General features: G+C 42.6%; 1 protein-coding gene and 1 long non-coding RNA gene across 2 annotated transcripts in view; both read left to right on the forward strand.

The window, feature by feature from the left end:
- Positions 1-11020, forward strand: part of gal3st2 (galactose-3-O-sulfotransferase 2) — a 50025-nt gene that overhangs the window by 15837 nt on the left and 23168 nt on the right. The window lies entirely within an intron of this gene.
- LOC144052663 (uncharacterized) lies at positions 2457-6602 on the forward strand. The gene is made up of 2 exons (XR_013294264.1): positions 2457-2770; positions 6004-6602. It is a non-coding gene; the product is annotated as an uncharacterized LOC144052663 (long non-coding RNA).

An 11020-nucleotide genomic window follows, 5' to 3' on the forward strand; every position in this document is an offset into this window, starting at 1 on the left:
ATTTTGTAGTTTTATTTAAATACTACACTACACTACACTACACTACACTACACTATAGCAAGTGGTATTACTATATTTACGCATATGTCTACCATAGACTCCTTCTTCATTACATGTTACCTTAAATTATGCTTCCACATGGAGGGAAGTCTCAAATTCCAGGACTTCTCAGACTTCTAGAATGGGACTCAGATAAGGACAAAGGTTAAATCATTTTCACACCTACGAATAAGTTATCAGAGATGCAGGGGAAATCAAAAATGAAAAATCTATTTCAATTAAAATTTGGTTTTATTACTTATTCAACTATATTAAAATTTGGTTTTATTACTCATTCAATTATAAAAAACACAGATCTGATTTTTTTTTTTTAAAAAATAATATGGATAGTGGCCTGTAGGTATCATCTAGACCTCTTTATCTTTCCGCATTCTTCTCTTACCTAGAAAAAAGAAAAGCTCCCATTACAGGACACATTGCCCTCTGACTCCTATTTTCCACACAAATCCCCCTCCTCTCTTCCAAGACACAGGGAAGGAGCAGAAAAAGGGGGAGGGAAAATCACATTCAAAACCTATTTTTTTCTTCTTTTTTTTTCTACACACATGCTTCACATATTCACAGTTTCAACTCACCAAACTAGACCCAGAACACACTCACACACAACACAAACTCCTCTTTTATCGCTGCCAGCGCAGTAGCAATAGTTGCCAATTGGTGAATGCCTCGTCTATCTTTCTCCACTTCCTTCACTTCCTTCTCAAGTTTATTACGCTGTCGCCATCCGACTTGGCTCTGTTCCTCCTTCATATCTCGAATATTTGCCAACATTCTGCTTTCCTTTTTCTGTAACTGCCGCGCTAACTTCGACATGTCCCATGTTCCAGGTTCTCCGCGAAACAATTCATCCTTCTTTAATTTCAGAAACAACTTCTGACACCGTTCTTTTCCTTCTTAATTTTCTTACTTTCTATTCCACTAATCAACTGTGATTCCAGCTTAGCGTACTGACCATTAATCTCCGACCAGACTTCAGTCCGTTCGTCTGAAGTGCCACACCCGAGACCACTATCACACTTCCTCTTATTCGCCATCTTGAAATCCACCCGTGCGTGTCCCAACCACTTTTTACGCAGAACAATTTTAGTCTTCACACTCACACCGCTTCCACACTGATACGTAAATCCCAGATTTTAAACCGTATCGTAACCACGAATAGTTCCAAACTATTCTAGTAGGTAAATCCCAGATATACCCTACTAACGTCCTCACTATTACACTTTTACGCCGTTCCGCTCCTCCTTCCTCTTATAATTTAGCGTTGCCAATGTGCAGAATTTGAAAAGGAATCTGCTCACCTTGTTTCACTGTGGGCCCAAGAGGAAAGACGGTCGGACGTGTGGCTCCTTTATCAGGTCGTCACCTGGTGTGGACGTGGGTCCCTGACCCGAGGCCCAGACTCTTGTGGTTTTTCTCGAAGTCCCGGACTTCTTTCACCTCTCTTGCATCACGTCGGGGTCACCATAAATTGTTGGAATTTATTTCTAAATCAACATAAACTCAAGTTAGTAATCTGACTCCAATTTGTGACCTTACCCAACTGCCACTCATCCAACAATATGCGCGCTCGTTCTGCAATAGAAAGGTATCAGGAAGCCGGCATTTTCACACACGAGTGGATTTATTCCTAACACACAGATCTAATACAAGCACCTGGGTCTCGGGTCCCTCTCAATACAGCTCTGTACGCCTCTGTTGCCAACAGCAGACGTACTCCACATCCGAGTTGCCCAGCAATGAGTTATACTACACAATATGCAAATGGCACAGCATCAAAGGCATCCTGGCATTATTCTATTGGCTATGTGTATACTGCAGTTAACTTTAGCTTGCTCTCATTGGTCTTTCTTCCCCTGCAGAATCGTTTGCTTGCTCCTCCTGGTTGTAGTTTCCTCACAGTATTTTCCACCAGCTGCCTCTGTGTTATCACCTCTGGATCCTCTCCGCAACTGGCACCGTTTGTTCTGAAACATTCCATTCTCGCACTCCCTTGCCTCCCACATACACAGGATGCAATGAACGACTTCAAGCTCAAACTCTTATGTTCCTTTAGGAAGGACCAGTTAACTTTGTCGAAAGCTTTTTCTGCATCCAATGATATAACAACTGCCTTTTTATCATGCCGCTGTGACATGCTAATAAGGTTAAAGAGTTGTGAAGTTGCTTAAAACAGTAGTCTTAACATCATGTGTATTTTAAAGAATATCTTGTATATATTTTTATGTTTTTATGTTATCAACTGTCGTTTAGAGGCGCCGCTCAACTTTCTCAAATGTTTTGTATTTTTCCATGACATATGAAAACAGAAACTTAACCATGTTTTGTATGAAACGAAACTGAAACTTAACTGTAATAAAAGCGACGAGGTGGCCGGGGGAGGAGAGAGAGTCGGACGGAGCCGAGCGTGAGTTAAGGTCTCGCGTCTCCTCTCCTCTCCCAGCCGCGGTTGCAATAAAACAAAGCAACAGCTTCTGCCTCCTTTTTCCTTGGTGCACGGTCGGTAACTAAGGGGATCTGTAATATCAGACCCAACATTTAACTGGTGCCGAAACCTGGGACCTGCATCTGGACGGACGACCGCCGCCGAACCGAGGACACCGAGAATCTGTCGACAGCGTCTCCCCTTGCGGGACGGGTCTCCCTGCTCCGGCCTCGGCCGTTCGCCCGGACACCGGGTCCTGCGAACCAGACCGGCACCGAGGACTAACAGGTATTATGCTGTTTAATTATCACGATTTACACAGAAGTTTGAAAAAGGAACACTAAATATACTGAAGAAGTAACAGAAAAATAGAAAAGTGGGGAGTAAAAGAAAAGCGCTTGGGCGTTGGCCCGTGAAGAAGAAAAACCCATGGTATATATGATCCGGGCATTAAAGGGATCACGGTTTTATTAGATGAGATCCAAAATACTTTTATTGACTAGTTTTTAACTTGTTAAATAAAAGTGTAGTTTTCGGGTGCCCGGGTAGAGGAAATTAAACGTTGCCGTAAATACGTAATAATTTACACCTCCCCACTCATTGTTTACCAAAATATCTGTGTTCAATATAACTAAGATTTATCAGGTCAGAACAGAACTGACTGCGATTAAAAATAATCGCCTAAAACACAAATCATGGTTTTAAATTAGAAAATGGTGCACCACAGAAAAGACTAAGTGTGTGTGTTTGTGTGTGATTTTGTGTTTGTGTGTGTGTGTGTGTGTGTGTGTGTGTGTGTGTGTGTGTGTGTGGGTGTGTACTGTATGTGTGTTTATGTGATAAGGAAAAGGGAGTAACTGCTGCCCGCTCCGGAGTAGAAACAATGGGCCAGTCATTGAGAAAAGAAATAGGATGTTAACACCAGGATGTTAAGTTTATTGCAAGCTTTGACGCTAATGCGTGCAAGTATCTGGAATCCTGGGTGATTTTAACCCGTCTTTGAGAGATGTCAGGAACAAAGAGGAAGTTAAGAAAAGTTTAGTGGAGAAAAGAGCAAAGAAGATTAAAAAGGGAAAGAATGTAGAAAAATTGGAAGCACAACTACGTGCTGTTGAAGTGTGGATAAAACAGTGTAAAATGAGGGCAGAAAGCATTTTGGAAAGTGAGAAAAGAAAAAAGGAAAAGACAGAAAGAAAAATGTACCAGATGAAGATAAGACCTAAAAAGACAAAAAGCGCAATCATCAGTCTTCAATGCCATGCACACATTTTTTCAACATGCCTCTCCTCCACCTTCTGGACCAATTTACTACCAAAACCAACCCAATCGGGGTAGAGGACGTGGACGCGGAAGAGGAAGAGGCCGACCAGCCACCAGACAGGATATGTGCTACAATTGTGGCAAGTACGGCCACTTTGCCCGAGATTGCCGCTCCAAACAAAAAATTGAGACCCCAAAATCTGACCACTGGGATCCAACCAAATGACGCGAGCAGGAAAGGTCAAGTGATGAAAACCCTGATGACACCAGAACGATCGTCGAGGTGCTTGACCTGACAGTCCTGTTTAGCCAGATGTCCTCTATTGACCCAGCAGTAAGAAAACTAGGCTTAGGGCCATTTACTACAACATTGAAATTCATTGTGGATTCAGGAGCACAATCCTCCGTGATCACTGATCTACCAACAGGTGTCAAATTGTCAAAAAGCACAATAATGGTCATAGGAGTGGGAGGTAGACCAACCATCCATTACTTTACCGAACCACTGACCATTATTGATGAAGACGGAACAGAATACCCAGATCAAACTTTCGTTTACGTGCCTCGTTGTCCTGAAAACCTCATCGGACGAGATTTGATAAAAGCCATGAGCCTTGTATTAATGGTCGAAGGCTCTAGCATGGTCGTGACAAAAAGAGGACAAGAAACACCAATGCAGATGTTAGTACTAGAAGGAAAAGACAAACCACAAAGCAAGTCTCCTTCCAGTGGAGACAGATGGGACACCACACAGTTGCACAGAAGCCACCGAGGAAATCTGCAAACCAAGAAGAGATTTGTTAGACACACCCTTACAAGAAGGAGAAGCAGTGTTTGTAGATGGTTCCTCAAGCAAAGATGAACTAGGCAACACCAACACAGGCTATGCAGTGGTCACACAACAAAAGACACTGAAGAGCGGACGATTAATAGGAAATCTGTCAGCACAAGCAGCAGAACTCATCGCGCTAACAGAAGCATGTAAATTATTCAAAGACAAAGCAGTAACAATTTGGACCGACAGCCAATATGCCCACTCGACATTGCACATCTTTGCCGCCATGTGGGCTCGACGAGGAATGAAAACATCAACAGGAAAACCTGTTCAACACGCCAAATTACTCACTGACCTTTTGACCGCTGTACTGCTACCCTCCAAAATAGCAGTATGCAAATGCAAAGCTCACACCTCAGCAAAAGACACCGTTTCTGTAGGAAATGCAAAAGCAGATTTGGCAGCCAAGCAAGCAGGCCAAGACAAAACAAAGATCGTCATGCTCGCCAACCACAAAGAAACACAACAACACAACAACATTCCAAAACAAGTACTAATTGACATGCAAAACAACGCTCCAGACAAAGAAAAAACACTATGGAAAATGATGAACATTGAACTCACCCCAGAAGGCCTCTACCACAAAGAAGACCGACCAGTCATCCCCCGCAGTCTGTTCCACGCAGTAGCCATATTGAGTCATGGGAAGTCCCATGTCTCAACAGGAGGGATGATATCTATGGTAGAACAGACAATGACAATACCACAGGGCTTACAAACCTATTTTAAAACTTTTTGTAGGTCATGTATGGTGTGTTGTCGTCACAATGCTCAGGGAAACTTAAGACCACAGAGAGGGAAATGCCCAGTGGGCTCCTACCCATTTGAAGTTTTACACATGGACTTTATTGAACTACACAGAAGTGGTCAGCACAAGTACTGTTTAGTGTTAGTAGACTCACTAACTAAATGGGTTGAACTTGTTCCTTCAAAACATCCAAACGCCCTCACAGTAGCTAAAGCTATTTGTAAACACATAATACCAGAACATGGCATTCCACGAGTCTTGTGGAGTGATAACGGTAGCCATTTTGTAAATACCATCGTTGACAATATGGCCATTCACTTAGGGATCACCCTAAAAAATCATTGTGCATATCATCCACAGAGCGCAGGCTCAGTTGAACGGACCAACGGTACTATTAAACTAAGACTCAAAAAGACCATGGAAGAAACCAAAAAACCATGGCCTGAGTGTTTATCTCTAGTAAAAACTTACATGAGAATAACGCCAAACCCACAAGGGCTCACGCCCTTTGAGGCAGTAACAGGCAGACCCTTTGTGCTCCCCTTATGGGAAAATCAGCCATGGTCAGACAAAACAGGAGAGGCAGATCCACTGACTAAATGGTTATGTGACTTGTTTAAAGAACGGACTGTGTCAAGAGCAAATGATCTGCCCTCTACCTTTCTCCCTCCTGCACAGGAAACGGTGACCCCGGGTGACCTGGTGTTGGTGAAGGTGATAAAAAGGAAAACATGGTCGAGCCCACGCTGGGACGGCCCATTCGTTGTTCTCCTGACCACACCCACCGCTCTCAAAATCGCTGAGAGAGAGACGTGGATCCACCAGAGTCACTGCAAAAAGGTCACCGAACTCAGATAAGGGATTACCCCCTGATTCTTGTCAAAAAGAAGAAGAACAAAGGAGAAGATGACCCTTTTTCAGACATTGTTTGGACTTTGATCATTATAATGTTTATCTTATTATGTGTTATTTGTTCCTGCTGTATTGTCCCAATGTCTAAGAGGTTAGTCGCCCGTATGTTCGTGGCCCAGATGTATCAATATAACTTACTACGCGTAGAGGATTATGTTGACACTGTGGAGACCGACACAAAAGTGTGACCCTCATCTTATTGTGTTTTCCTAACTTCAAATTCAGTTCCATTCTCAGACCAAGAGGTTCTCGTCACCGTGCGGTGGGGGAGTTATGGAATTTTTCCCTTTAAGTTAAGGGTTTTCGCCATTTCCTGAGAATGGTTCAAATGTTGTGAATCTATTAATGAAGTAATACTGAGAAAACTTAATTGTTTTAGTATTTACTGATGTCCTTTTAAATCCACAACAGGAGGGAATGTGAAGTTGCTTAAAACAGTAGTCTTAACATTATGTGTATTTTAAAGAATATCCTGTATATATTTTTATGTTTTTATATTATCAACTGTCGTTTAGAGGCGCCGCTCAACTTTCTCAAATGTTTTGTATTTTTCCATGACATATGAAAACAGAAACTTAACCATGTTTTGTATGAAACGAAACTGAAACTTAACTGTAATAAAAGCGACGAGGTGGCCGGGGGAGGAGAGAGAGTCGGACGGAGCCGAGCGTGAGTTAAGGTCTCGCGTCTCCTCTCCTCTCCCAGCCGCGGTTGCAATAAAACAAAGCAACAGCTTCTGCCTCCTTTTTCCTTGGTGCACGGTCGGTAACTAAGGGGATCTGTAATATCAGACCCAACAGAGTCTCCTAACATTATTAGTAGAGTGCCGATCTTTAATAAAGCCTGTTTGGTCGCTATGAATGATTGTCGAGATTACTGTTTCTAGTCTAGATGTGAAAGCCTTAGTGATAATTTTAATATCAGTGTTAATTTGTGAAATCGGACGGTAACTTGATGGAAGGGTGGGGTCTTTTTCTGGCTTAAAGTTTAATTGCTGCTGTATTCATGTGTGGGCGTATGTAACCCTTAGTTTTAATTTACGTTACTACTCTTAATAATAGCATTAACCAGAAGTGCTTAAAAAATATAGCCGGATAACCATCCGGGCCAGGTGCTTTGCCATTAGGCATACTATCTAGAGCACTGTACAACTCGTTTATAGTAAGTGGCGCATCTAACATGTCTTTATATTCAGTAGTTAACTGAGGTATATTTAAGCTACTGAGGAATGCCTCAATATGCTCAGGGTTAGGCTTGTTAGTTTCTAAGTATAGGTTACGATAATAGTTATAAAAAATGTGATTATTTCTTTTGGTGATTGTGTGCATTCACCAGTTGTCCCTTTAATAGCCGTTATAAGCAGACTTGCTAACCACCCACTAATTACTAATTGCTGCTGTATTCATGTGTGGGCATATGTAACCAATAGTTTTGATTTCTGTTACTACTCTTAAGAATAGTGGAGCAAGCATTAACCAGAAGTGCTTAAAAAATATAGCCGGATAACCAACCGGGATTTCCCGGTCTCGCTGTAGGTCTTGCGATGGTCACAGCATCTCGCGATACGTGCGTGCCAATGCTCCGTCTCGCGAAATTTCGTAATAAAGTAGTACTCATGAAATGTCCTTTGCGAGATGGTTGTTTACAGAAGATGTTAAGAGTTAAGTTAAGAGTTCAGGGTTAAGAATCTTTTAAAAACATCTCTCTGCTTTCATCAGTTGGGTTCAGACATTTGGTGTTGGCGTTGTGTGCGCTTACAACTCGTTTAGGCTTCAGACGGATAGAACGGATTTGAACGACGATGTGCGCCGCATGTCGTGCGATAGCTCATTACCCGGGGTGAACGGCCATTTCTCATGCAACAATAACAAACTGTCTACATGGAGGAAGTGACGGCCTTGGCTCTATAGCCACATCGCTTTTGTCGTGATTTGGGTTGGATCCGCTGCAGTGTTGCATTTTTCTTCTTTTTCATTTTTCTTTTTTTCTTGAGAAAGCTCAGTATTGTTCATTCAGTAATCTTGCAGATTCGACATGTCATCATCATTGCTCTCTCTTTTTCTTTTTTTTGTATGTGCGTGAGTATGTGCATGTGCGGGTGTGTGTGTGCATGTGTGTGTGCGTGTGAGTGTGTACTCATTAATTCACCTGAAACCTATTAAAAATCCCATACCGTTCACCTAAACCGAATACTACAGTATCCAGCTAGAGTCGTAAGGTTGCCAGGAGACCCGAGGAAGGATCAAAGAAAAGAAAGGAAAGTGAAATCCAGCACTGACCAGACATCACCTACTACCCACCGGCTTACCAACCAGAATCTTTCACCACCGAGTGAAATTCACAGAAATCAGCCTCCACCGATTCAACGACCAGAGGAAGAAGCTGATTGTGTTTGAATTTCTATAGATGCTGGTGTGGTGGATCTGGCATGCATGAGAACCTCCACCAAAGAGGGGAACCGTCGACCCCGGCCAGGACAGAGCAAGCACAACCCCCCAGGGCCCCCCAGGCCACGGTAGAGCCAAGGCACAACCCCCGGGCCCCGCAGGGGCCACCGGCCGGAGAGCACACCCAGGAGCGCTCCCCACCCCAACACGGCCCGCGCCCCAAGCCCAACGCAGCACATCGGAGCACGGCAGGCCCGCCAGGCACCACACCGGCCCACGGCCCCAACCGCCCCCAGGTTCCCACCCCCACCCAGCTACCAGTACCCCACCCAGCTACCAGTACCCCACCCCCCGGAGAGGGGCCGGACAGCGGAGCGGCGAGGGCACCTGCGAGGAGGGAGAGGCAGCAAGGGGGAGGAAGGGTGAGAGAACCACGGGGCACCCCGGTGGCCCACCCACCCTGAACCACGTCGGGCATGGAGCGACGGACTGCGGTGGGAGGTGCCGCTCCGGACACCAGGGAGAGCACCGCAACGCAGCACCCCCCAAGAGACCCAGGGAACGGCCAAGACACAGCCGCCACCCAGCAGCCAACAGAGAGGCAGAGCCGCCCATGGGGAGGCAGCACCTATAAAGTTAACCCACTGGCATGCAGTGATTCCGAATATTAACCCTTAGTGCCCATTGGAAGTGAATCTTGAGGAGTTGGTGACTATAAGGTGTAATTTGATGTAGTATGTTCGATCCTGCTGGCAGCAACTGGGTTCCTGAATGTAAAAACACAACCATTAGTTACAAATTGCCAAATACAGAAACAGCAAATTGAAAGAAATTAAAGGAATTTTGTCCTCTTTGCGTGTTCCAAAAATAATAAATAAAAAATAGATAACAGATAACAGCTTCCGATTACATCACTTAAAAAAACGTGGGATTTCAGAGCGTCAAATGTGCTCTTCTACATGTACAATAGCTTCTTATAGTTAAAAAGACCTCCTCCTTTTCATTTATAGACTAAACATACTCTCTGGTACTTTTCCGTGAGCAGTGGCGTAAACAAGGTCAGATTTGGGTGTGTGTTCGGGACTGAATATGTTATATAGTTGAAGGTTCTATTTTTCCCCATAACAAAATCTCACAAACAAGTTGAACCAAATTTACGGTGGCCGTGACTGATGAAGAAAGTAAAGAGTGTGTGTGTGTGTGTTATTTCAAAGCAAATTTTGTTTTCAAGACCGAAATGTGTTTTTGCACAAAGCGCTGAGAAGGAACTTTTTTAGACTAAATAGTATGACCCAGTTTAAGGTCAGATTATACCGAAATCAACACCATCTGCTCTGCACAGGACACAAAATATTTCGACAAGGATAATATAAAGAATTGGAATGTTCATAATGTGTAACAATAGTTGATATATGAAATTAGGTATTAAAAATGTTATAATATCTTTCACAATATAAGTTATCGCGATGTGGTGGCTCTCGCTAACAGGGAGAATTAAGTAACCAGATTTAGATTAAAAGATTCTATATACGTAGATCATGTTTCTATAAATTTTGATATTTGGTTTTTATTCAAGGCAGATATTTTTTTCCATTAAAATGTGATTTAGGAGGAGGTTAGACCATTGGTCGATATTCAGAGTTTGTTTCTTTTTCCAGTTAACAAGAATTGTTTTTTTAGCGATGGTAAGGGCTACAAGCGTAGATTGAAATTGTTTACGTGGTAAGTCAGTTGTTGTTAGGTCACCTAGCAAACACAAGTTTGGAGATAAAGGTATCCTACAGTCCAAGATAGCGGAAAGTTTTTCTAAGACTTTAGTTCAGAAATACATAACCAGAGTGCATAACCATAAAGCATGAAAATAAGTGTCTGTAGTGTTTTGTAAACACTGGAGACAAATGTCGGAGTCTAAGAGTCCCATTTTCTTCATCATTTATTGAGTAATGTATGTTCTATGAATAATTTTATATGGGATAAGTTGTAAATGTGTTTGTTTTGTCATTTTAATTAGTTACACAAATTTGAACCCAAAAGTCAAACTCCGGAGCTATAGACAAGTCTGTCTCCCATTTCGAGATGGGTAAATACATTTTATCAGTATACGAAAGTAACATATATTTTTGAGAGTTATTTTGTTGTTGTCAGAGAAAGGTTTGTAATATCTTTAGCTAAAACAGGCCGTTGGAGCTTACCCCGAAGTGTTGGAATTTGTTTCTTTATCATACTTTTAACTTGCAGATAATGAAAAAAAATTCCCGTTTTTTATTTTGTATTTTTGGAGCAATGATGTATATGATATAAACATATTATCTGAGAAATGATGGTGAAGATGTGTAATTCCTTTCTGCCCCCACACACCTAAATAAAACGATTGGTTGTTAAAACAATTGTGTCAC

This window comes from Vanacampus margaritifer, chromosome 5 (genome assembly GCF_051991255.1).
Source record: "Vanacampus margaritifer isolate UIUO_Vmar chromosome 5, RoL_Vmar_1.0, whole genome shotgun sequence".
NCBI classification, from domain to species: domain Eukaryota; kingdom Metazoa; phylum Chordata; class Actinopteri; order Syngnathiformes; family Syngnathidae; genus Vanacampus; species Vanacampus margaritifer.